At 38.4% G+C, this 27,803-nt stretch overlaps 8 non-coding genes across 8 annotated transcripts; 2 read left to right on the forward strand and 6 right to left on the reverse strand.

Moving 5' to 3' along the window:
* Nucleotides 1-10,730: 10,730 nt before the first annotated feature.
* trnav-cac (transfer RNA valine (anticodon CAC)) lies at nucleotides 10,731-10,803 on the reverse strand. The gene has a single exon. It is a non-coding gene; the product is annotated as a tRNA-Val (tRNA).
* Nucleotides 10,804-10,907: 104 nt separating this feature from the next.
* trnav-aac (transfer RNA valine (anticodon AAC)) lies at nucleotides 10,908-10,980 on the reverse strand. Its single transcript has one exon. It is a non-coding gene; the product is annotated as a tRNA-Val (tRNA).
* Nucleotides 10,981-12,295: 1,315 nt separating this feature from the next.
* Nucleotides 12,296-12,378, forward strand: trnal-cag (transfer RNA leucine (anticodon CAG)). Its single transcript has one exon. It is a non-coding gene; the product is annotated as a tRNA-Leu (tRNA).
* A 1,077-nt stretch (nucleotides 12,379-13,455) lies between these two features.
* trnav-cac (transfer RNA valine (anticodon CAC)) lies at nucleotides 13,456-13,528 on the reverse strand. Its single transcript has one exon. It is a non-coding gene; the product is annotated as a tRNA-Val (tRNA).
* Nucleotides 13,529-13,632: 104 nt separating this feature from the next.
* trnav-aac (transfer RNA valine (anticodon AAC)) lies at nucleotides 13,633-13,705 on the reverse strand. Its single transcript has one exon. It is a non-coding gene; the product is annotated as a tRNA-Val (tRNA).
* A 1,324-nt stretch (nucleotides 13,706-15,029) lies between these two features.
* trnal-cag (transfer RNA leucine (anticodon CAG)) lies at nucleotides 15,030-15,112 on the forward strand. The gene has a single exon. It is a non-coding gene; the product is annotated as a tRNA-Leu (tRNA).
* A 1,077-nt stretch (nucleotides 15,113-16,189) lies between these two features.
* Nucleotides 16,190-16,262, reverse strand: trnav-cac (transfer RNA valine (anticodon CAC)). The gene has a single exon. It is a non-coding gene; the product is annotated as a tRNA-Val (tRNA).
* Nucleotides 16,263-16,366: 104 nt separating this feature from the next.
* trnav-aac (transfer RNA valine (anticodon AAC)) lies at nucleotides 16,367-16,439 on the reverse strand. The gene has a single exon. It is a non-coding gene; the product is annotated as a tRNA-Val (tRNA).
* Between the last annotated feature and the right edge of the window lie 11,364 nt (nucleotides 16,440-27,803).

Below are 27,803 nucleotides of genomic sequence, written 5' to 3' on the forward strand. Positions count from 1 at the left end.
GTATCTCAACAATGGTAACATCTCAAATGTTTCATGCTGCAATGCATGCTGGGAGTGGCACTGTACAAATATCCCAGCATGCATTGCGGTGTAAATAAATGTTGTATGATGGTCTAACAGTTTTCTTTATTTGCGTTTGATTCTGCTGTTGTTTATGTTTAGACTTTCAGTTGCCTGTTTGTGAGTTAAACTGTTAATTTTGTTAGTCGTCACCATTATTGAGGTTCATACGCTGATTATTGATGTCTCTTTGAGTGCGATTTACACCATAGAGCAGTGTTATTGTCCAAGATATTCTTAAAAACTTCCAGAAATCATTGCCATATATATACATATAATGTAAAACAATAGATTTAACATTGAATAGGAGCAGTAAATTTTATTATACTAAATGAGAACAGACTCTGCCATTTATTAGCAACATGAACATCACCAGATCTTATTTAGGTTTTTGGCTGGCTTGCCACATCAAAGGAGCTTTTCAAACAAAGTTCTTAACAATTGCAGCAGCCAAGATATATAAATGTTTAAAATGACAGGGCTAAGAGCCCAATTAAAGCAAACTCTGTTCTCCATGATGGTGACGTAAAACTTTAACTTTTTCTCAAGAAGAACTTTAGTAGATGTTATACAAACATACATGTATTAAGTAATAAGTGTAGCTGGTGATGATGTTTGTAGAGTTGTTTAATCATCCGCTGATCATTTAAATGATTTAATCTTTTGTTGTTCTTCAGGTTATTTCATTATAAAGCTGTGACTAAAGTTTTGTATGTTCTGTTCTTGTTTTTTCCCTTCAGTATTTCTTCATTTGTTCATTGTTAATCCTCAATTATCATTTAATTAGTCAGTTAATTAATGAATTTACTTCAGCTTTGCTCCATGTTTCTTGAACACTCAGTAGTGTGGACACTTCAATTAAAACTGAAGTATATGCTCTGGGGTTTAAAGGGTTAAAGGTGTGAGAGGTAAAAACACAGTGTAAAAATGTATTTTAACAGTAATATACTGTTAATTTACACAACGGAAGTAGACTGTAAAAAAGCAGTATATTGCTGGCAACCACAGCTGCCAGTAGATTACTGTTAAATCAAGGAAAAAACAGTATTTTACTGTAAAACCTGAAGCTAATTTCTTCTGTCTGTCACCGTTGTGGAGGAGAGTAGAGCCAGTGTGTGAGTTAAAGATGAACAATGAACTGCTGATGTTATTCTGCATGTTTCTCTATTTAAAGATAGCGGCTGTTTAGTTGCTGATGCAGTCAGAATCTCTCTGGTGATTCCAGATTTACATGTATGTGTGCTGTTGTGAAAAATAAGACATTAGAGTTAAACCAAACTTTTCTAATTAACTAAAATAAGTTATCATTATAAGTATGCTTCTAAGCATATATAGCACATTACTTCATAAACTCATTCAGCAGTTGACCAAGTTGAGGCAGTTGCTTTCAGTGAGCAAAATGAGTTCACTTGAGTATTGTGTAAATCAATGTAGTCCATGTATTTTTACAGCAACATACTGTAAAATAACAGTACATTGCTGGCAACTGCAGCTGCCAGTATTTTACTGTTTTTTAACGGGACAATTTTTAACAGTGATGTGTGTGTATTTATAAAATGTATAACCATAGTAGTTTATTCTATTTCACTTGTTGATGGTTTCTATTTTATTGCGCATTTTATTTAAATAGTGTATTTTTTTGGTTAACATTTTGTTTAACTTATTATTTATATATATATATGTGTGTGTACAGAGTGTATAAAGTTTACAACCATAATAGTTCTTCAATTTATACTATTTCACTTGTTGGTTTCTATTTTATTTCACATTTTATAAAAATAATTTATTTTGTTAACATTTTATTTAACTGTTTATTATTTATGTGTATGTCTAAAGTTTATACAGTTTATAACCATAATAGTTCTTCAATTACCTTGTTTGATTCTGTTTTATTGCACTTTTTATTTAAATAGTTTATTTATTTTGACATTTTATTTAATTTTTTTATTATTTATATGTGTGTGTATGTATAAAGTGTATACAGGTTACAACCATAATAGTTAAATTTATTCTATTTCACTTATTGTTGGTTTCTAAATTTATTTAACATTTTATTTAATTTGTTAATTTTGTATTTATTCTGTTAATATTTAACATTTAATTTTTTTGATTTTTTATTCCATGTTCATTACTGTTTTGTTGACCATTGTTAAATAAATATTGCATTTATAAATGACTGGTCCTTGACTTTTAAGTCCACTTTGTGTCGGTTTCTGTTTGTGTTTAACATTTTATTAACATTGTTTATTTACATTGTTAATATTGTATTATTAATAACTAATTTATTATTTTTACATTTTCTACTCTATATTCATTACTGTTCTGTTGACAATTGTTGAATAAATAATCTATATATAAATAACTGACTACTTGACTTTTAACTATGCACACTATATACACATATATATACACATATACTCTTTGACATTTCTATAGATCATTTGTACATCAAAATACAGAACAATAATAACCATAAGCATAACAGTGCTACAACAACTACTAAATAATGGCACATTCAATTTAGTATGCTTTATTTTTCATGAAAGAATGTCAAAAAACACAAGAATAAAGTGCTTAGGCATATTTTATTTACCTTGGAGCATTACACATTCAAACAGTTAGTTTATTGAGTAATAATAAACCAATAACAATAAAGCGTCTTTAGCTGGATTCGAACCCCGGTCTTGGTGAGCACCTGCAATAGAAATCAATGTAACTCAAAATGCGTTGTATTGACACAGAACAGTATCACTATGCATGACGTAAAGCAGGTGCAGGGAAGGCGTGTCCGGGAAGGTTAGAATTCGCCCTTTCTGTTCTTCGTTTTTTCCCTCACTTTTTCCCTTTTTCTCTTTTCTTTCTTCCCCCCTTTCTTCCCTTCTTCCTCTTCTTTGTTGGATGATTGTTCCCCAGCTTGAACGCTGCGCCTTAGACTGCTCGGCCACGCTACCTTGTCAAGCTGCTTTTCCTGAGCACTTTTCGCACAAACTTGTTTCAAGTAGCGCAACAGTGCTGGGAAATCAAATCACTTTGGCCGTGCCTTACTGGAGCTCCTCCACAAAGAAAGAGAGCTCCTTAATACCAGCTTAGGAAGCACTCCCACCTTCCTGTCAACCACAGTTCTGTCTCTATTTGAGCACACCTTAAGTCATTTGAAGTCTACTCCAAACGGCAGCCAGCTGCGATGCATTTAAGCACCTGATTACAAGGTAACTGTTATTTCACAAATGAGTGAAAGTTACTGATTCCATCACAGCAGACCCCACATTGTTGTGTTATTATATTCAAATCCAGTTATAGAGTATTACTACTCTAATTGTGAATCTTTACTGTTCCTGTTTCAATAGGGTGCTCTTGCTAAAAGGAGCAATGGCAGAGAGAGACTTCCAGTGCAGACTTTGTTAAGATGCTGCAATCTAATCGTGGGTGTTACGGCCCAAACTCAAAACTGGCTCGAACAACAACAACAATCAAGGTTTAAGCCGAACATATGGAAAACACAGACTTTAATATGGTTAAATTGACGTTCTGTCAATATGTTTTATTTTAAGTTTTCAAAAATTTACAAAACATTAACAAAAATCAAGTAGACAGGTAGAGAAGCTAAGGTAAACAGGTCTCTGACTAAACTGTTTTAAATGGACAGATCTTACCTAAACTCTCGTGAAAAGGAATAAAAAATAGGTGAGTCTTCAGGGCTACTGCTTACCTTCGCTAAACTAAATAAATAACAGATCGTGACTATGAAAAATAAACCCCTACCTGCTACAAAACAAAGTATCAAAATAAACAAACTAGTTAACACATTACGAACTAAGAATCAAAAGATGAACAGGAACAAAACACTAAATGGAGCGGCATCTAGATGAATGATCGCCGGTCTTGCAGAGCACCGCCAGCCAGACCGCCTGAGCGCAAGCCACCACTGAGCTGAGTGAGGGCGAGAGACTGCAAGACAGAGAGAGACAGAGACGCCATTGCTGTCAGCCTTATATAGTGGGAATCCCCAGTGATGTCACGGGCATCATCCAATCCTGGATAAGCCGGGTAGAAACACTCATCCTAGTACTTGATCGCAACAAGCACAAACCGGGAATAAATAGATTAATTAAATAACAAAGACCCACATAACACCCTTCACCTTAAGTGAATAAATTGTAGGGAAGAAAAAACATCTTACCTGAAACAAAAACTACAATTTATTCTATCAGACGCGTGATAAAGCATCCGCAATAACATTATCCTTTCCACGGATGTGCAGAATGTCTAGTTGAAACGTTTGTAAAAACAAACTCCACCTCATCAAACGCTGGTTGTGGTTTTTCATCCGACTAATGAAAAGTAAGGGGTTGTGATCTGTGTAAACAATTAAAGGATACGAAACAGAACCAATATAAACATCAAAATGTTGGAGAGCAAGGACGAGTGCGAGCGCCTCCTTTTCAATAGTTGAGTAACCTCGCTGATGCTTATTAAAGTTCTGCGAAAAGAAACAGACAGGGTGTTCGATTCCATTTATATCTGTCTGGAGGAGAACAGCACCTGCACCAGTGTCACTTGCATCAACAGCAAGAATAAAAGGAGAAGAAAAATCGGGCGCAGATAGGACTGGAGAACTAATCAAAATGGCTTTTATTTTCTCAAAACTCATCTGACATTCCTCAGACCATTCGAATGGTACTTTTGGACTGAGAAGGTCAGTTAAGGGACAAGCAACTACAGAAAAATTTCGACAAAAATTTCTGTAGTATCCAACCATCCCTAAAAAGCGACGGAGTTCACGGCGCATAGTGGGCACTGGAAAATTACAAATTGCCTCCACCTTTGACTCGACCGGACGATTTGTCCACCACCCACAACTTTCCCAAGATAAGTCACAGTTGCTCGACCAAATTCACACTTTGCCAAATTGATAGTGAGGTTGGCACTCGACAGACGGTTGAATAAGGTCTCTAGTTGTTTTATATGCTCAGACCAAGACGTGCTATAAATAACCAAGTCATCCAAATACGCTTCGATGTTCTGCAAGCCTTCAATTACGCGGTTTACTAAAAGTTGAAAAGTGGCCGGTGCGTTTCGAAGGCCGAAAGCCATTACGGTGTAATTTAGAAAACGATCCGGTGTAACGAACGCAGATATTTCCTTAGCACAGTCACTAAGGCCCACCTGCCAATAACCTCGGAGCAGATCAATTTTTGAAACAAAAACCGCATTCCCAACGCGATCCATGCAATCCTCCATACGAGGTAACGGATAACTATCAGGCTTGTTGAGATCATTTACACTTCTAAAATCAGTGCAAAATCGAAATGTGTTGTCAGATTTCTTTACAAGCAAACAGGGTGAACTCCATGGACTAGAGCTTGATTCAGCGATGTTATTTTCGAGGTTGAAATTTACCTCTTATTGCATCTGTTCTCGCTTTTCTGGACTTACCCGATAAGCATGCTGTTTTATTGGTAACGCGTCACCCACATCAATATCATGCTCAATTAAAGACGTACGGGTAGGAACATCCGAGAATAACTCAAGATGATTTTCAATAAGACCAACCACATCCGATCATTCAGCAACTGTGAAATAGGAATGATGAAAGTAATAATAATAATAATAATTCATTTTATTTATAAATGGCGCCTTTCTGGACACCCAAGGTCGCCTTACAGTAAGCATCATCAGACATGCTAAACAACTTAAACAAGTCAAGGTTTTGGACAATCTCAGAATTTTTTTGTCTTCCCCCCACTAACTCAGGAGCAGGAAACTCCACGTCTTCCTCCTCCAACAACACGCCGTCAGCAACAATGGGAGACAAAGGACTGATCAACGGATCAGCACTGGACAGCGCACGGTGATCAGGAATTTCAGCACCGGACAGCGCCTCGTCAGTCAACTGAGTCTCTGTGGGCAACACAGTTAAAACAGCAGCATTCTCTCTTGACACATTTGACGATCATTCAAAGTAAGGCTTAAGCATGTTTATGTGACACAGCCGAGTTCTTTTCTTTCTGTCAGAAGTAGCAATCACATAGTCAAGTTCACTCACCTTTTCTTTAACTAAATACAGGTCATAACAGCGAGCCTGCAATGCAGAACCTGACACTGGCATCTGACATCTGTAAATTTGATGATGGTGGTGGATCTATTCACAGCCCTGTAGTCGATGCTAAAAAGGGAGTAGAGGAACGGGCTCAGCAGCCCTGTGGTACACCAGTGTTGAGTGTGACGCTGGTGGAGCAGATGTGACCTGATCTAACATTTTGAGGTTTGTTAGTCAGAAAGTCCATAATCCAGTTGCATAGTGATGTGTTGATATCCAGGTCTCTTAGTTTGATAAGTAACTTGGAAGGTATGACAGTGTTGAATCCTGAGCTGAAGTCCACAAACAGCATTCGTGCATAAGTGTTTTAATTGTCCAGGTGTGTGAGTACAGAGTGCAGTGCTATAGAGACTGCATCCTCTGTGCTCCTGTTGCCACGGTAAGCAAACTGATGTGGGTCCAGTGTGGATGGCAGAGAGTCTTTTAGATGTGCCAGGACCAACCGCTCGAAGCACTTCATGATGATGGGTGTAAGTACTAAAGGGCGGTAGTCATTCAGGCATGTTGGGTTGGAGTGTTTGAGCACTGGCACAATAGAGATGGCTTTAAAGCATGTTGGCACAGCTGCTAGGGTAAGCGACAGGTTGAAAATGTCTGTGAATACCCCAGCGAGCTGTTCTGCGCATACTTTGAGGACTTGCCCAGGAATACCGAATGGTCCAGCAGGCTTACGCACATTGATCCGACTCAGTGCGGTGTGTACTTCTGAGGAGGTGAGTGTGATAGATGAGTGGTCGGTGGAGGAAGTGATCCTGGTGTAGGGTTCTTTATTGTCTCTTTCAAAGCGGGCATAAAACTAATTTAGCTCATTCAGGAAGGAGACATCTGTGGCTGTGAACTGGCTGGGTGTGTAGTTGGTGATGGCCTGGATGCCCTGCCACATGCGCAAAAGATCAGAGTTGGAAAAGTGCTCCATAAATAATAAATAAGTTAAATAAATGTAAACAAAATAAATAATTAAAAAGTAAAATGTGCAAAAAACAACAAGTGAAATAAAATAAATTGAATTATGGTTATAAACTGTAAAAACTATACACACACACACACACATAAATATTATATAAGTTAAATAAAATGTCAACAAAATAAATACACTATTTAACGAAAATGTGAAATAAAAATATAAACTAACAGCAAGTGAAATTGAATAAACTGAAGAACTATTACACTATATACATACACAAACAAACAAACACATTATTTTGGGTTGGTCCTTTTCATTTCCTCTAGCCACTCTTCTTTAGTTAAAGTTTCAGTCTGTGGGCAGTACACCCTGCCCCTGAGTTGGCTATGGCCTGTGGCATTTGTTTTGAACTGCCCACACTTTTTACAAGTGTTCGCTTGAACAGTTCTCCGGTACGGTCTTTTGGGAATGGCTCCAGATGTGGACGGTGATGCAGCAGGCTGTAAGCTGGTACTGGACATTGTTGGCTGAAGTGGTGGCTGTCTGAGTGGCATCCCCTGCACCATTGGGATACCCTGGGCCATCTGCACTCCTTGCATCATCGGGATACCCTGGGCCATAGGGATTCCCTGGACTATTGGCACAGCCTGGAACATTGGTACACCCTGAAACATCGGCACACCCTGGTACCCTGGTGTAGCCAGGATTTAAATGTTGGGTACCATCTGCAGCGATGCTCCAGTTGCTGGTGGTGTAAATATGACCTGATGACCTGGGTCAGTGCTGGTGCCTTGGGTCTGAGTGGGGGTCGCATAACAGATGTCTGCCTTGCCTGACCTGCTGTACTCTCTGCCAACACGTACTGGTGCTGCTCTCCTGGTTGGTCCGGTGAAATCTTTGATGCCACTGGTGGAGTACAGGGGCTGGGCCCCAAGTTGTCTCTTCTCCATCACCTCCTGAGCAGGTACAGTAGGGGCAGGTTGTTACACCGTTTGTGCTGGAGCAGCAGATGCAGTACTCTGCTAAAAATAATCACAAAAATACATATAATCATGGAGAAGGAAAGCCATTTTAGTAAATAATAAACACATATTGATTCATAAATGTACCTAATTTTACACAATAAAAAAAAACTTTTATAACTAAACAAGAAATTCAACTCAATGACTCCTTTAATAAAGCACACAATAGCTCTGAAAATTAATTTACCACTGTTTCTAGAATGTGTGTAATATTTATCTAATATGTAATTGTACAATTTGTATCTTAAAAAACGAAAAGAAAAAGATAGAGGTAAAGTTGGTTTTATATTCGCACATTCGTTCATTTAGAAGTCTCTATATTGTTTACCATATTACTTTGAATATTCGATCGGAATTAGCATGCAAGTATGATTTGAAAACAACATTAACACTATCTAATTCACTGTGAACAATGCTGTACTTTTATAATCACTAATCATTGTCTGCTAATATGATTTTCCTATTTAGAATTTGCAAAGAATATTTTTCTGAAATGATATTATTAAGGAGAATGTCTGAATATCCGAATATAAAACCAACTTTACCTCTATAAGAAAAAGAATAAGGGGAACTGGAAAGGAACATTCCAGGCCTTTAAACCACATGCTGTATTCTACACAAAATCCATTCCAACACCTTTTCAAATCTCTCCCATAAACGGTCAAACTATAGTAAATTATTCGATGTAAATCTCAAAATACATGCAATTTAAAACACATTATTATTTAAAAACAAGTATAACATGTTTTACACAGATACTGTACTGAATGTACTGAAGCCTAACAAGTTAACGTTACTCTGTTAAGCAAATTTCAACAAACGTTATATCATGTAAACGAAATACACACCCTTTGATAAATCTCATGCCACCTTTTTGTCGAGGAGCTGGCCTGTTGCCCTCATTTAATGGCCAAACTCCTGTGCTGGCAAACTTTTTCAGACGTGAAATCCAGTCTGACATGGCTTTATGAGATTTTCCAGACATTTTTTCTCCTAGAAATTAAACGGTTTTAGATTAAAGTATCCAAATTTGAAATACAACACACTAAAACATAAATATGTGCAATTATGAAGATTTTCTTACCTTTTTAAGAAATCATTATCGGAAAAAAGTCCTATACTTTAAACAAAACGATGCTGTGCTCTGTCGAATGATGCTGTTTGTCAAAAATCACTGAAGGTCAAGGAACTTTTTTGACCTCTGACCCGCCTCCAGAGGACCCCGTTTTTTCTTTCGTGTACCTTCGGCTCAGTTCGAAAAATTGATTGACATCTGACTAGCCTGTCTGACTACACACCTAGCGGTGAATCTTGGAAAAGTTCCTTCCCCGGCTTTAACATTGCCTCGACTCTGATTGGTCAAATGTTGAAAATGTTGAGAATTACAGTCAGCGATTGGCTGCAAATGTTGAGATGCTGCACCGTGATTGGCTACAATGTTGGAGCGAATCCCTCTGATTGGCTCTCATCTTCAACATTTGTGAAATATTGATGGACAATCCTTCAGCAGCTGGCGTTCAGGTCGCAGTCTCCCCTGGAGGCGTGGGTTCGAATCCCACTTCTGACAAACTGAACCTGCGGCAGTGCGCTCAGGCTGAAGTCTTTAACTCTCTGCCACCATGTCCGAATGATAGAGTAACACTGACCAAGCGCCGCATCACGCGGGCTTTAATGCAAGTGCACCGAAAGGGGATCAAAAGAATTGTCCTGGGATGGCGTTGATTTTTAAGGTTTGCAGGGCATTTTTTCGTCAAATCCTCGTACAACGTCAAGTCATGACATTTGATAGATCCACGCCCTTGTATAGTTGATCATCCAGTGAGCAGAGAGCCAATGGAGAATGTGCGTAAAAGCAAATCTGAACGTTTCCGCACAGTTTCTAACAGGAGACCCTCCGCTTGTACAGCCATCGTGATAGCCACAGGAGCCTCCGGTTAGGGTGAGAGCACTGTCTTGTGGTGCCATCGCAGAGAGACTGAAAGTCACTTTCCGCAATGTTTTCATTCAATGTTCTACGCTGGTGGAATCACCTTCCCATTCCCACTCGGATTACGGATACACTGGTGTCCTTCAAACGACAGCTAACACCCATCTCTTCGGAGTACACCCGAACCCCGGTGAATATCCCTCTCTCTAAAGAAAACAAAACTCCTACTCCAGCACTAAATTCTCTGAACACAAACAAATTACTTGGAATAAATAGCCCTTTTTCATATGCATTGCCTCGTCTTGTTGAATACCTTCACTATTGTATGTCGCTTTGGACAAAAGTGTTCGCTAGTTGTATGCTTCCGCCCAGTTTCGAACAGGAGACATTTAGCGTGTAATGCAAACATGATAAAAAAACTACACTACGAAAACCAATAGGCCAGTGCTGCTTCAAGTATTTATAGACTTTTTTTATAGAGCTGTCTTGTACGGTCTGCACCGTGGAGGGCCAGCAAACGCACTGGCCACCTGCTCATGCACAACATAAAGCTAAAAGAAATCAGATTCTACGCAAGTTTGCGACACCGCGAGGGGAGGTAAACACTGAGTTAAATTCAAACTTCTAGCCTCACACCGCTCAGCAGAAAGAATCTTTTCAGTGAACGTCAGTACTCAACAGAAGCCTGATTTGACTATTGTCATAAAAGCCAGAGGTTGTTTCCGCCCAGTTTCGAACTGGGGACCTTTCGCGTGTGAGGCGAACGCGATAACCACTACACTACGGAAACCTACAGGCACAACAAGCAGATAAGCCTTTTTGATTGGGTGCCTGTCGACGATCATTGCTAGTGCGGCAGTGGATGCTATTATTTTTTCGCCAAAAGAAGAGCACGGTTTCTGCTCGGTTTCGAACCGAGGACCTTTCGCGTGTTAGGCGAACGTGATGACCACTACACTACAGAAACCCCACAAGTACTTGCACCAGTGAAGTTAGGCCTGCAAGGATAAAACAAGGTGTACGCATTTGTCAATCAAGCGGACAAAGCCAACTCAGCGTGACAAGCTCCCTGCAGGTATTAGGGCCAATTTACAATCCAGGCCCAACACAGCTGTACAGGTCCTTGCAAAATGTCCCCTTTCGTCACATTTGAAGCACCTGAATTCTGGGCGTTCCTTCATCACATTTTCTGAGCTCATGCATAGTCGACAGGTTTTTACCTGATTGGTGTGCATGACTCTAAAGTGCTGTGGCCCTTCCGCCGTCTCGATTTTGGTACTGTATGGTAAGGAGACCGTCTCTTCTGGAAATCTGTTTTTTACAAACCTTGTTCCATCTTCTATGTTTGTGCCTGGATACAATCTTCTTTTAATTTCAGATATGGGGAAAACTCCCCATCCCTCTAGCTTGCTTAAAATTTCTTCATCAGCTAGGTAAACAGGCAGATGCTTGAACGAAACAACATAGTCTGTGTTTTGTAATGTCCGTACTTCAGATTTCACTCCTTTAATTGTCAATCCATTGTCTATTAAAATTTCGGTGTCATCTTCAGTCTCCATTGTTACTTCATACTTCCTTGTTTGTTTGGGTCTCACCGCCAGAATTCTTCCTTCTCCAATCAGCTCCGTGACTGCTTTGATTATATCAAATCTTCTTGCATCTTTTACATTTCTACGTCTACAGTTACTGTTGCTTTCTTTGTGCATACTCTTCTTTGTATCTCTTGCTTATCCTTACCTTTTTCACCTCTTCGTTGGCCGGGCTCTTCATTTTATTTATCTCTTTGTCTGTTGTCAAGTCCATTTTCTTTATCTCTTCGTCTATCATCCAGCCCATTTTCTTTATCCTTTCGTGCAAGTCCCTCCATTTCCATGTCGTTGCCGGATAACCTGTCCATGATTAAAAATAAAACACACAACATAACCACCCTCAAGTCAGCAAAATGCTGCTGTTAGGTGGTTTTTAAAGACAAAAACAAAACAAACCAACAAAGACGCTCAAGGTCAATAAACAAAAAGGTAGACAAACAAAATGGGGAGAGCCTTTCTCTCCTTACTGCTGCCAACTCACTTCCTGTTTGCTCTATAGCGCCCTCAGGGTGGTGTGGCCGTAAGCAATGACAGCTGTCAAGTGTTGGCTTTTGAAACCAGGCGCAGCCCCCGGAGGCGAGCACAGCTTAGCTGCCTGCTGCGCCAATGAGCTGGGCAAGCTGTGAAACACCACATTCCATGTCACGGTACTGCGCTGTGGCTCCCAGGAGACAGCTCCTGCCAAGTTTGCATGTTAGGATGGCCGAGCGGTCCAAGGCGCTGCGTTCAGGTCGCAGTCTCCCCTGGAGGCGTGGGTTCGAATCCCACTTCTGACAAACCGAACCTGCGGCAGTGCGCTCAGGCTGAAGTCTTTAACTCTCTGCCACCATGTCCGAATGATACAGTAACACTGACCAAGCGCTGCATCACGCGGGCTTTAATGCAAGTGCACCGAAAGGGGATCAAAAGAATTGTCCTGGGATGGCGTTGATTTTTAAGGTTTGCAGGGCATTTTTTCGTCAAATCCTCGTACAATGTCAAGTCATGACATTTGACAGATCCACGCCCTTGTATCGTTGATCATCCAGTGAGCAGAGAGCCAATGGAGAATGTGCGTAAAAGCAAATCTGAACGTTTCCGCACAGTTTCTAACAGGAGACCCTCCACTTGTAAAGCCATCGTGATAGCCACAGGAGCCTCCGGTTAGGGTGAGAGCACTGTCTTGTGGTGCCATCGCAGAGAGACTGAAAGTCACTTTCCGCAATGTTTTCATTCAATGTTCTACGCTGGTGGAATCACCTTCCCATTCCCACTCGGATTACGGATACACTGATGTCCTTCAAACGACAGCTAACACCCATCTCTTCGGAGTACACCCGAACCCCGGTGAATATCCCTCTCTCTAAAGAAAACGAAACTCCTACTCCAGCACTAAATTCTCTGAACACAAACAAATTACTTGGAATAAATAGCCCTTTTTCATATGCATTGCCTCGTCTTGTTGAATACCTCCACTATTGTATGTCGCTTTGGACAAAAGTGTTCGCTAGTTGTATGCTTCCGCCCAGTTTCGAACAGGAGACATTTAGCGTGTAATGCAAACATGATAAAAAAACTACACTACGAAAACCAATAGGCCAGTGCTGCTTCAAGTATTTATAGACTTTTTTTATAGAGCTGTCTTGTACGGTCTGCACCGTGGAGGGCCAGCAAACGAACTGGCCACCTGCTCATGCACAACATAAAGCTAAAAGAAATCAGATTCTACGCAAGTTTGCGACACCGCGAGGGGAGGTAAACACTGAGTTAAATTCAAACTTCTAGCCTCACAACGCTCAGCGGAAAGAATCTTTTCAGTGAACGTCAGTACTCAACAGAAGCCTGATTTGACTATTGTCATAAAAGCCAGAGGTTGTTTCCGCCCAGTTTCAAACTGGGGACCTTTCGCGTGTGAGGCGAACGCGATAACCACTACACTACGGAAACCTATAGGCACAACAAGCAGATAAGCCTTTTTGATTGGGTGCCTGTCGACGATCATTGCTAGTGCGGCAGTGGATGCTATTATTTTTTCGCCAAAAGAAGAACACTGTTTCTGCTCGGTTTCGAACCGAGGACCTTTCGCGTGTTAGGCGAACGTGATGACCACTACACTACAGAAACCCCACAAGTACTTGCACCAGCGAAGTTAGGCCTGCAAGGATAAAACAAGGTGTACGCGTTTGTCAATCAAGCGGACAAAGCCAACTCAGCGTGACAAGCTCCCTGCAGGTATTAGGGCCAATTTACAATCCAGGCCCAACACAGCTGTACAGGTCCTTGCAAAATGTCCCCTTTCGTCACATTTGAAGCACCTGAATTCTGGGCGTTCCTTCATCACATTTTCTGAGCTCATGCATAGTCGACAGGTTTTTACCTGATTGGTGTGCATGACTCTAAAGTGCTGTGGCCCTTCCGCCGTCTCGATTTTGGTACTGTATGGTAAGGAGACCGTCTCTTCTGGAAATCTGTTTTTTACAAACCTTGTTCCATCTTCTATGTTTGTGCCTGGATACAATCTTCTTTTAATTTCAGATATGGGGAAAACTCCCCATCCCTCTAGCTTGCTTAAAATTTCTTCATCAGCTAGGTAAACAGGCAGATGCTTGAACGAAACAACATAGTCTGTGTTTTGTAACGTCCTTACTTCAGATTTCACTCCTTTAATTGTCAATCCATTGTCTATTAAAATTTCGGTGTCATCTTCAGTCTCCATTGTTACTTCATACTCCCTTGTTTGTTTGGGTCTCACCGCCAGAATTCTTCCTTCTCCAATCAGCTCCGTGACTGCTTTGATTATATCAAATCTTCTTGCATCTTTTACATTTCTACGTCTACAGTTACTGTTGCTTTCTTTGTGCATACTCTTCTTTGTATCTCTTGCTTATCCTTACCTTTTTCACCTCTTCGTTGGCCGGGCTCTTCATTTTATTTATCTCTTTGTCTGTTGTCAAGTCCATTTTCTTTATCTCTTCGTCTATCATCCAGCCCATTTTCTTTATCCTTTCGTGCAAGTCCCTCCATTTCCATGTCGTTGCCGGGTAATCTGTCCATGATTAAAAATAAAACACACAACATAACCACCCTCAAGTCAGCAAAATGCTGCTGTTAGGTGGTTTTTAAAGACAAAAAGAAAACAAACAAACAAAAACACTCAAGGTCAATAAACAAAAAGGTAGACAAACAAAATGGGGAGAGCCTTTCTCTCCTTACTGCTGCCAACTCACTTCCTGTTTGCTCTATAGCCCCCTCAGGGTGGTGTGGCCGTAAGCAATGACAGCTGTCAAGTGTTGGCTATTGAAACTAGGCGCAGCCCCAGGAGGCGAGCACAGATTAGCTGCCTGCAGCGCCAATGAGTGAGAATAGACGGAGCTGGGCAAGCTGTGAAGCACCAGATTCCATGTACTGCGGTGTGGCTCCCAGGAGACAGCTCCTGCCAAGCTTGCATGTCAGGATGGCCGAGCGGTCTAAGGCGCTGCGTTCAGATCGCAGTCTCCCCTGGAGGCGTGGGTTCGAATCCCACTTCTGACAAACCGAGCCTGCGGCAGTGCGCTCAGGCTGAATTCTTTAACTCTCTGCCCCCATGTCCGAATGATACAGTAACACTGACAAAGTGCCGCATCACGCAGGCTTTTATGCAAGTGTACTGAAAGGGGATCAAAAGAATTGTCCTGGGATAGTGTTGCTTTTTAAGGTTTGCAGGGCATTTTTTTCGTCAAATCCTCGTACAACGTCAAGTCATGACATTTGACAGATCCATGCCCTTGTATCGTGGATCATCCAGTGAGCAGAGAGCCAATTGAGAATGTGCGTAAAAGCAAATCTGAATGTTTCCGCCCAGTTGCTAACAGGAGACTCTCCGCTTGTAAAGCCATCGTGATAACCACAGGAGCCTCCGGTTAGGGTGAGAGCACTGTCTTGTGGTGCCAGCGCAGAGAGACGGAAAGTCACTTTCCACAATGTTTTCATTCAATGTTCTACGCTGGTGGAATCACCTTCCCATTCCCAGTCGGATTACGGATACACTGGTGTCCTTCAAACGACAGCTAACACCCATCTCTTCAGAGTACACCCGAACCCCGGTGAATATCCCTCTCTCTAAAGAAAACGAAACTCCTACTCCAGCACTAAATTCTCTGAGCACAAACAAATTACTTGGAATAAATAGCCCTTTTTCGTATGCATTGCCTCGTCTTGTTGAATACCTCCACTATTGTATGTCGCTTTGGACAAAAGTGTCCGCTAATTGTATGCTTCCGCCCAGTTTCGAACAGGAGACCTTTAGCGTGTAATGCAAACATGATAAACACTACACTACGGAAACCAATAGGCCAGTGCTGCTTCAAGTATTTATAGTCTTTTTTTTATAGAGCTGTCTTGTACGGTCTGCACCGTGAAGGGCCAGCAAACGCACTGGCCACCTGCTCATGCACAACACAAAGCTAAAAGAAATCAGATTCTACGCAAGTTTGCGACACCGCGAGGGGCGGTAAACACTGAGTTAAATTCAAACTTCTAGCCTCACACCGCTCTGCAGAAAGAATGTTTTTAGTGAACGTCAGTACTCAACAGAAGCCTGATTTGACAATTGTCATAAAAGCCAGAGGTTGTTTCCGCCCAGTTTCGAACTGGGGACCTTTCGCGTGTGAGGCGAACGTGATAACCACTACACTACGGAAACCTTCAGGCAAATCGAGCTGATAACCCTTTTTGATTGGGTGCCTGTCGACGATCATTGCTGGTGCGGCAGTGGATGCTATTATTTTCTCGCCAAAAGAAGAGCACGGTTTCTGCTCGGTTTCAAACCGAGGACCTATCGCGTGTTAGGCGAACGTGATGACCACTACACTACAGAAACCCCACAAGTGCTTTCACCAGCGAAGTTAGGCCTGCAAGGATAAAACAAGGCGTACGCGTTGGTCAATCGAGCGGACAAAGCCAACTCAGCGTGACAAGCTCCCTGCAGGTATTAGGGCCAATTTACAATCCGGGCCCGACACAGCTGTACAGGTCCTTGCGAAATGTCCCCTTTCGTCACATTTGAAGCACCTGAATTCTGGGCGTTCCTTCATCACATATTCTGAGCTCATGCATAGTCGACAGGTTTTTACCTGATTGGTGTGCATGACTCTAAAGTGCTGTGGCGCTTCCGCCGTCTCGATTTTGGTACTGTATGGTAAGGAGACCATCTCTTCCGGAAATCTGTTTTTTACAAACCTTGTTCCATCTTCTATGTTTGTGCCAGGATACAATCTTCTTTTAATTTTAGATATGGGGAAAACTGCCCATCTCTCTAGCTTGCTTAAAATTTCTTCATTTGCTAGGTAAACAGGCAGATGCTTGAACGAAACAACATAGTCTCTGTTTTGTAACCTCCGTACTTCAGATTTCACTCCTTTAATTGTCAATCCATTGTCTATTAAAATTTCGGTGTCATCTTCAGTCTCCATTGTTACTTCATACTCCCTTGGTTTGTTTGGGTCTCACCGCCAGCATTCTTCCTTCTCCAATCAGCTCCGTGACTGCTTTGGTTATATCAAATCTTCTTGCATCTTTTACATTTTCTACTTCTACAGTTACTGTTGCTTCCTTTGTGCATACTCTTCTTTGTACCTCTTGCTTATCCTTACCTTTCTCACCTCTTCGTTGGCCGGGCTCTTCATTTTATTTATCTCTTTGTCTGTTGTCAAGTCCATTTTCTTTACCTCTTCGTCTATTATCCAGCCCATTTTCTTTATCCTTTCTTGCAAGTCCCTCCATTTCCATGTCGTTGCCGGGGAATCTGTCCATGATTAAAAATAAAACACACTACATAACCACCCTTCAGTCAGCAAAATGCTGCTGTTGAAGATTTCTATTCTCTCAGTGTGAAGTATTTTCTAAGTGTAAAGCAGTTAATTTTCTCTTCACAAAATGTATGTAGTCTTTGCAGCAAACATGCCAGCGTGTGTTAAAAATACAGTGATATGTCTGTGTAAGATGAGAGTGCCTGCACAGAAGCAACACTAGGAGAAGGCTGAGTGACTGATTGTGTAGAATATCTGAATATGTAAAGCACTGATTATATAGGTTAAATACTTCTATGAAGCTATATGTGTCAGAAGTTAGAATGAGTAACATATTATCAAGTGATTATGCTTTCATGACAATGTATGTAAACACTTAATCCTTTTGCATAAGTTGCATCTATACTTTGCTGACATAGACCTGTAACATCTCTGCTGACATGAGCTAGTGGGCTGAGAGCCAAGAATAGCAGGACTCCTTAGACTAGAAACCTATTCAAAAATGGTCAAGAGTTAAAAAGAGACTTAGGGGTGTGTCAAATAATCCTGTATAAAAATTGTAACAAACACAGATACTTCAGAAGGTGCAGGAGAGACTTCAGAAGGAGCAGGAGAGACTTTGGAAGGTGTCCAGGAGAGACTTCAGAATGCTCTGGGGTCTGCTCTGCTCTTTCTCGGCTTTATTATGGAGAATAAAGTCTATTTTCTGATATTCAAAACCTCTGGTCTGATAATTTCTAATTGATAAGTCAAAATTTACGACAAATGGCGCCCAACGTGGGGCTGGAAAGAGACAAACGGGTGACACTGGACATGCTGGGGCTTGGAGGAAAAACACAAATATGTGGCCACGATAAAAAACGGTAAGCAATTTTAAGCTTATACGTTTGTGTTTTTTCTACCAAGGACCTGCTTGTAATGGTAAAAAGTCACTTGAACTGTTTCTCCAGCTATAACGAACTACAAGTAAAACTAAAAAGTAAAGATATGAAAGGAAAACAAAGGGGTTTTGAATACCAGAAGAAAATAACAATTTGCATGCAAATGATCTGTGTTTTCCTAAGAGGGCCTTGACGGATAGGATAAACGTTAACTAGTAACTGCTACTCATGTTTGGGAAATTTTTTAATATTATGAAGAATATGCATAGAGCATTTTTAAGTTAAGAGGAAGCAGATTAATAAAGTAGAGAGAAGCGCGCAAAGACCTCGGAGTACCCGTTCTGTTTTAATAATAATAAATATTAATATAGCTGCAAGCAGCAATTAACGGGGGTCAAGCGGTTTAGCAGGGTAAGGTCATATAGCAGTTAGGACGCCTGTAAGTAGTTTATTCGACAACGAAATATACGATTACAGTGTTAGAGTTTATAGATTGAGCTAACAAATGTTTGATTAAACACTCCAGAAAAGCAACTTCGATTTTTACATATTGGCAAATTTTTTATGAACATTTCGAGTGACCGATTTTATGTCAAAGTGACCAGTATACGCAGCCCTATGATATAATGTGTAGATCGAGTCATGGCACCTTAGACAAAGACACAACATGTCAAATTTTAAGTTAATCAGATAAATGGTTACTCGGATACAGTGATTTTACAATGTATAGCGCCACCATGTGGCCAATGTCTACGGGTTTCATGCTATGACCTCTGATTAACCTCTTGCATATGTGTAACAAGTCTGGTGTAAATATTTTTAAATCCATTTTTGAGTTATGGCTATTTTAGCTCTTCTTAATGAAAATGACAAAACTATATAACTATATAAACTTAAAATTTTGTGTTTTATTAAAAGAATAAAAAAATCTACAGAGTAAAAAGTGTGACAAGCTTTGACAAAATTTGATCTTAAATGCATGAACTGTGTTCATGCCATGTCAATTTGGGATTCAGAATGCATTACATCACATTCTTTGCTACAGAGCAGTAAAATAAACAATAAGTGGTCTGTTACTTCCATCTAGTGGCCACAGTTGTGATTTTCTTTACACATGTTTTAAAACAAGGTGTTTAATTATAGAACCAGTTTTGCCTATTAGAATTATTATGAAGAGGTTAACTGGGACCAAATTAGAGGTTTAATGCATAACAGTGTTTACATCATGTCAAAATGTGATTCAGAATTATCCTAAATGCAATTTCCCTCACTTTAAAAACTCCAAAAATGTAAAACAACAAAGGTATGCAAATGTTATGAACAATAAATAAGTGGTCTTGTTGTGACATCTAGTGGTTAGAAATGGTATGTGACAGTTAAAAGTCTGTGTTATAGTGGCTAAAATGATAGAATATTAAAAATATATGTTTTTGAGACCTTTAAACATCCAAGATGGACAAAAAAATTAACTTGTAAATCATTTCAGTGATAAGTGTGTAAATGAAGCACATTTACTGCATTTTTAAGCCATTTTAGCATATTTTTAGGACCATTTCTAATATTATAGCGCCACCTACTGCCCGATCTCCACAAAATTTTGCATGTTCCTTCACATTTATATGGCACATGTGCTCACCAATTTCTGTGATGTTTTGAGTTTTCCTTATTGGTTTACAGGCATGTAGGTTTGTGTAGACACGCCCCTTTTGTTAATGAGCCTGTTACAGCTATCAGAAGTGAAAAGTTCAACATTTTTTGGATAATTATTGATCTGCTCAGTCCAGAGATTCTAACAACACTGGTTTCGTTGCGATTGAGCTAAAAACCAGGGACTAGTTCGCAAAAGTATGTTTTGTTTATATTGATGTTTTTTTAATGAACAGTTTGAGTAACAGCAGTGGTTTTAGTGTCAAACTATTCAGTATGAGCAGACCTATCATATGATATGTAGATTAAGTGTTTTTTGTGAAATAGTGTGTAAATGAAGCAAATTTACTTTATTTTTAAGCGATTTAGCATTATTTAAAGACTATTTTTGCTATTGTAGCGCCACCTATGGTTTGAGCTTCACAAAATTTTGCATGTTTATTCGCATTGATATGCCACATGTGCTCACCAATTTCTGTGGTGTTTTGAGTTTTCCTTATTGGTTTACAGGCATGTAGGTTCGTGTGGACACGCCCCTTTTGTAAATGAGCCTGTTACAGCTAGCCAAAGTGAAAAGTTCCACTTTTTTTTGATAATTATTGATCTACACAGTCCAGAGATTCTAACAACAATTGTTTCGTCGCGATTAAACTAAAAACCAGGGACTAGTTCGCAAAAGTAGGTTTTTCCTATATTGATGAATATTTAACGAACGGTGTAAGTGACAGCAGTGGTTTGAGTGTCAAACTGTTCGGTATGAGCAGGCCTATCATATGATATGTATTTTGTCTGGTTGCGCAAAAGGTTGTGTGATACACAACCCATTACACACTAAAAATACGTAAAATCGCCCCCTAGTGGCCGATTTCTTTCAAAATTCTTACAGACCTCTAGGACCATGAGTCGAACATGCCCAGTGAGTTTCGTTTTGATCACTCATCGTTAACCTTGTTAAATGGCTGCTCAATTTTAATTGGCCAATGGCGGCCATGTTTTTTGAGATATGCCAATGTTCTTATAGTATGTTATGACAACTTGGTCAAAGACACTGCATGCCAAATTTCAAGCTGATCGGACTAACAGTCACAAGGTTAGGGTCATTTTATGGTTTTTAAGCTTTATAGCGCCACCATGTGGCCAAAGTCCGCTGATTTTGCACTGTCGCCTTAAATTGAGCTTATACATGTGTGTACCAATTTTGGTGATGATATCTCATTCCGTTCAAAAGTTATAGCTCCAATTAGCATTTAGCTTCAATTAGCATCGAACATTGTTGTGTACTGATTCGCGTGAGAATAAAAATGTCAACTTTTTTTTGATAATTATTGATATTCAGTGTCTAGAGAACATTTGAGAGCTGGTTTGGTTCAGATTGAGTGAAAAACCTAGGACTAGTTCGCAAAAGTAGGTTTCGGACAAATGGCGATGTAGCGGGAAAACGGTGCGCCGTAGAGCAAAAAGTGCAGCTGTGCACTTTTGTTCGGGTTAACCCAAGGATTCAAAAAATGTTAAGTTTTTGAGTCTACGACAAACGGTGAACGAATAGCGGCCAAAAATGTCCAAAAAGTGGGTTTTTAACGCCATAGCGCCACCTATGGTCCGATTTGGCTGATCTTTGGTGAGAACGTAGTGTACCGGGGTACTACCATCTGGCCAAGTTTCAGCTCCCTCGGCCTTACGGTTTGGGCTGGGCAATAGTGACTTCGGCAGAATAATAATAATAATAAAAATCCTAACAAATACAATAGGGTTTCAGCGCTACGCGCTTGACCCCCTAATTATTCAGGAGGCTGGGGGAAAAAAGGCACAAATCCTGTAAAATGCTATTTTTACTGAAGGACAGTAAAGACTGGAGCAGAAGTAACAGGTCACTCAAGAGGAGTGTAGTGGAGAATTCTGTGGTTACAGCTCTAAGGTTAGAGGCTGTTCGGACAGGTCACTCAAGAGGAGTGAGGTGTATTTATGTAATTGTAAGTATTTGTGTATTTGTCTGTGTTGCTGGGGTGCTTAGAAGCTATCACCTTTGATCTAGAGAGACTAGAATAGAGGTGAGGTTCAGGTTACACAGTGTAAGAGATAGGTTAGAATGAGTGAGAAGTATGATTGTGTTTAGAAGTATGGTTGCAATAAGAGTGAGTTTAAAAGAATTATCGTTTTATATTATAATATAAAAGAAGGACTGCATATGTTGTGTGATTTAAGAACAATAAGATAGAGAGTGATGCAGTTTAGGGAAGATATTGTGATACAGAGGAGGATTAAGCCTCATAAAATTAATTGAGATCATATTGCATTTGAAAGACACAGACTAAAAACAAGAATATACTAGTTAAACATTTTTCTGAATAATCTCTGTGTGTTTGAAGTGTTTTTAAGTATGAACTAGGCAGAGAGGTGACTGAAATTCCTGACATGCCGACAGTCTGGAAGAAGGTCTGCTTCAGGAGTGGTAAGAATCTGTCTATTTTAAGAACAAAAGTTTCACAGGACAGATAGAAGCTAAAGAGTAAAGATATATTATAAGGTATTAAATAAATAGAAATATTATAAAGTAATGTAATAAGATAAATAAAATAACAAAAATATTAATGAAATAAGATTAGAATAAGAATAAGATTAAAAAAATAAAAAGTGTTATTAAAAATGCAACTGAAAGCTATACTAATAAATATTAAGAAATAAAAAATTGAAGCATGGAAATATCTACATATGGAGATTAATAGTTATATTGATCAGGAAATAAATTTACTAAATCAGTATGAATAAAAATAGATAAGTTAATGATTTGAGTAAATAAAGAATTAGAAGAGAAAACTTTAATGAATATGGATTTATTGAAGAGTTAATGATCAAATGTTTAAGGAAAATAAGTCCAAAGGAAAATGAATTAGGAAAAGCTAAGAGATAAAAATGTTAACTTTTGAAAAGGAAAAGAAGCATAGGAAAATGTAGAAAAAAGAAGTCCAAACATTGTTTAATAGAATAAAGAGATGATATTTAAAAATATATATATTAAAGCGATAAAATAAAAATTAGAAGAAAAAAAAACAGTAACATTTTGAAGAAAACAAGATTTGGCTTTAAAAGATAAAATTATGTTTAAGTGCAATAAAAAATTGTTGTGGAGTAAGTTGACTGTTGTCATCTGTTTTAAAGTCAGCTACAGGCTGTCATCTGAGCCAACAGCTATTTGTAGTAAAAGCAGTGAGTCAGATATAAAGCAAAGACACTGAGGAGAAATGAAAGAACATCATAGTGAGTTCAAAAATTATATAGTTAATAATTTATGTACCTAAAAATTAATTTAAAATTAAAAATTGCATTTCAGATAGGAAAAATGCTTAAAGTAAACAAACATGTAGAGTTAACATAGTACTATGAACTCTAAGCTATTGCAGTAAGGATTTTGAACAGTTATATCAGATGTAAGCACCATGTAGTGCTGGTGAATTAAAAACAGAAATGTTAGAGAAATTAAAATAATGTAAGAGGTAATGTAACTAGTGAGGAAGCACTGGAATAAATTAGGAAAAATAAGTGAAGCACAATCTGAAGCCAAAGAAATTAATTATAAGAACATTTAACAAATAGAAAATTAAGCATATTTACATTTGATAAAAATGATTGAGAATTAGAAAAAATAAGTTGTTAAACAGCAAATAAAAATAGATAAATAAATTAATTAATTAATAAAAGAAATGGATAAAAGGAGTCTTTATTTGATGAAGGAAAAAATGGGGAAAAAAAAAGAGTCATGAGCTAAATTCTATATATATTAATTAAGAGGACATAGGGATGAACTTTGGGGGACTGTAGTCTCGTACCTACCAGACATCTCTGAGTACACTGGCAAATGGAAAGGTGTGTGAAAAAACACAAAGAGCAAAATGGCTGTGGACACTTGTGACATGAACTTTTTGCCCAAGATTTACTGAGGACTGAAAAAGCTACATTTGTTCAGAGACATTCAAAAGAGACACTAACAAGAGACTGATGAACTGTTCAAAGAGAAAAAACGCTCCACCAGAACTTTACATCAGCTGAGTCAAAGAAAGAAGCCAGCCCAAAGAGAGAGGGGGAAACACTGTGCCCTGATATGAAGGAATTTCAGGACACCACAGAAAAGACTAGCACCATCTGTGAACTAGTTGTCTTAGGTTGCGAGGGGGGATAGTCTGACAGTCCATCTCAAAGTAGCTTCTATAGTCCAAATTCAGTTAAAGCATTACAGAAGGAAAATTAAGAACAAAAGTGTAGCTACCCATTCTTGTATCAAATCAGACTCCTGTCAATTTGAGAGAAATTATTATCATGCAAATTTTTAAGTAAGAAAAAGTGTTATAAGGTAATTTCAAGGTGAAAACTTTAAATGATGAAATTATATATTATGATGAATGGTAAATAATTTGAGTTTAAGTTTCAGTAGGCTTAATAAAAGTTCCTTAAACATAGAATGATAAATTACAATGCAGGGTGGTAACTAAAGAAAAAGAAAAAGCTTTTGATAAGGCAATAAATAATTTGGAGAATAAATAAGAATATAACTAAGTATTTAAATTAAAATTAAGTAAAGTATCTTAACATAATCTTATTGTGAATGGCCTAAATCAAGATTGGATATTGAAAACTGGAAAGAGATTCAAATTTAGAAAAATGATTTACATTTAAAGGGAAGATTGAAATAACAATTGAAATAAATTCATAAGATATGGTAAGGTCAAAAAGTAACAGTTCTAAATTACTATAAAACAAATTGAAGGAGAAAAGTGTTTAAGAAAAAGATATTGTTTCACATGAAAACATATGTGAAGAATAATTAGAAAAAAATATTAAGGAATAATAATTAAAACAGAGCAAAGAGAAATTTACAAAGCATACAGTAAGTTTTAGTCAGCTGATAAAAAAGTGCATCAAAATTGTATAAACAACTAGTTTAATGGGAATGCCTTAGGAAATAATTATGAGCCAAAAGAAAATAACTCAAAGACAAAAAAGGAATTAATATATAGATCAGAAAATAAATTAGCAAAGAAAGAAGTGTCAAATTCCAACTAAATGATTGTCATTACAGGACTGAGATGCAGATGAAATCAGCCAGCACAGTGAGGGTTAAAATGGATTAGATGCAGATCTGTCCAGAAAGAAAACCACTAAATGCTGAAATAGGTATAAAACTCTATTGAAAAGTGTAAAAATATAAGAGCACTAATAGAAACATCTAGATACTGTAATATGCAATCTGTCCTAGACATTTATTTTTAAATTGAAATTTAAAGTAGTAATAAATGTATAAATGACTAATAATTTTTGATGGAATTTAAAGACAATAATTACATATGAAGACAAAACAAGAGTTAGGTTATGATTTAAGAGTAATCTATGGGAGAAGATTTTCCAGCAAAAGTTAATATTGTATGTAAATATATGTTCTTTTGGATGATAAATATTTTAAGTGGTTTGATTTCTATTGAATTAATTTTAGGTAACTACCAGAGGAGGGTAGAAACTTGTTTGTACTTATGTAGGCTGATGACTAGCAAATACTGTATACACCAGAATGCATAAAGGGTTATAATAAGGGAGAAGATCTTAGGATAGACACTGTCGCAATATGTGGATGATTAAATTGTCTACAGCTTCACAAAGATCTAGTTCAATTAAAAGACTTGACTGGAGACCATTGCTCCAAACAGTGAGATATGATGACTGTTTTTAGTGCTGAATGGATAGAGATTTATTCTGTAAACAAGCACAGTTGAGAAACTATAATGAGTAGATGATTAGAGGTAGCATCAGGAGCAGATTATGAAGCAGGTATAGTTAATACATCTGTGACAAGAGAAGTACTTCCTAAATTTCTAAATGCCTTCAGAAATAAGTTCATAAAGGGTTTGAATTCATAAAGTATTCATGAAGTTAATAAGTGATCAATAAATAAAAACATCTAAAGGAGTATGAAAAATTTGTGAATAAAGCAAAAGAGAGAATAATTGTATTATGCTCAATTACCAGAATTGGCTGAAAGAGATGAAGATGATCCATCAAGACCAACGCTCAATGAAATATGTGAAAATAATAAACTTAATGGGATTAATTTGCTAACAAGTGCATTGGTGAATGATGGCATGGAAACTAACAGAAACAGACATCTAACACTGCAACGCATGAACTGCTATTGGGTCGACCCTTGAAAGAAACCTTGCAAGAAACCGCATGACCCTTGCAAGAAACCACATGAAACTTTGCATAAAACCTTGCATATAATTTCACCTATAACCTTGCACATAACCTCTTGGAATGGTTTGCAAAGATGTCAAATGCAGTAGGGACTTTAATAAAGAAACAAATAATTGCCATGTGCAAAGCGATATCTGTGCAGGAAACCAGAAAGGAGCCATGGGAGAGAGCAGTGATACAAGGTCCAACTGGTCTAGGTGATTGAGTCTATCTGAGGATGCTCTGGTGAGCTCAGGAGGAAAGGACCATATCTGGATGAGGGCAAATCCAACAGCTGCCAAAGTGGATGCCATTGATGGGGTACCAATGCCCCAAGGGAGCGAAAGGAAACATCTCCAGCAAGGGAAAGCTGACCGGAAACAGAGGAGCCTGAATTTTCCAAAGCTCTAAACTACGAAGTTCAACTTGTGGAAGGAGAAGTTTATCAGAACAAAGTAAAGAGTGATTCTGATAATATGCCTGAATACCACATACAGCAGTGCCACAAGTCAAGGGATGATGAATGCACAACTACAGATTTCAGAACTCAGACTCTCAACCACACATCTCCATTAACATCTTTTTAAAGTCAAGTGAAGATGCTGATAGCTTAGAAGAAGAGAAACAAGGATGACCAAAGATCAAGATCAACATTTGATGCTTTTTATGTTTGCATATTGATTTTGTTTGCATATTGCTTTTATGGTACCTATATATAATATCACTTCAGTATATTCTACATGAGTGTGAAAACCAGCAGCTAGGACTGAACCAACTGAATACTTATGCTTAAAATATTGTTGTCTTTGATGTGTTAAGAGAAAAAACAGAGTACAGTCTTTTACTTCCTTCAAATCAAGAGGGAAGATGTTTGGCTGGACTTCTGTCAAAGTACAGTGGCATAATCTAGTCAATTGATAACAGCTATGTGGCTTATATCAGTCACTAGATAGAGGTAATTAAGAGAACTGGATTATGAAATTGCACTTTGGGTTAAAAGACAATAATATTAAGACTAAAGTCTTAAGAGGAGGGATTGAAGAAGATTTCTATTCTCTCAGTGTGTAGTATTTTCTAAGTGTAAAGCAGTTAATTTTCTCTTCTCAAAATGTATGTAGTGTTTGCAGCAAACATGCCAGCATGTGTTAAAAATACTGTGTAATATGAGTATGCCTGCACAGAAGCAACACTAGGAGAAGGCTATTACTGAATGGCTGATTGTGTAGAATAACTGAATATGTAAAGCACTGATTATATTTGTTAAATACTTGTATGAAGCTATATGTGGCAGAAGTTAGAATGAGTAACATATTATCAAGTTATTATCCTATCATAACAATGTATGTAAACCCTTAGTTCCTTTGCATAAGTTGTATCTATACTTTGCTGACATAGACCTGTAACATCTCTGTTGACATGAGCTGGTGGGCTGAGAGTCAAGAATAGCAGGACCCCTTAGACTAGAAAACCTATTCAAAAATGGTCAAGAGTTAAAAAGAGACACAAAGGGGTGTGTCATAATTACCTGTATAAAGATTATGGAGAACACAGATAATTTAGAAGGTGTCCCGGAGAGACTTCAGAATGCTCTGGGGTCTGCTCTGCTCTTTCTCGGCTTTATTATGGAGAATAAAGTCTATTTTCTGATATTCAAAACCTCCGGTCTGATAATTTCTAATTGATGAAAAGTCG

The sequence above is a fragment of the Danio rerio genome, chromosome 4 (genome assembly GCF_049306965.1).
Source record: "Danio rerio strain Tuebingen ecotype United States chromosome 4, GRCz12tu, whole genome shotgun sequence".
NCBI lineage: Eukaryota > Metazoa > Chordata > Actinopteri > Cypriniformes > Danionidae > Danio > Danio rerio.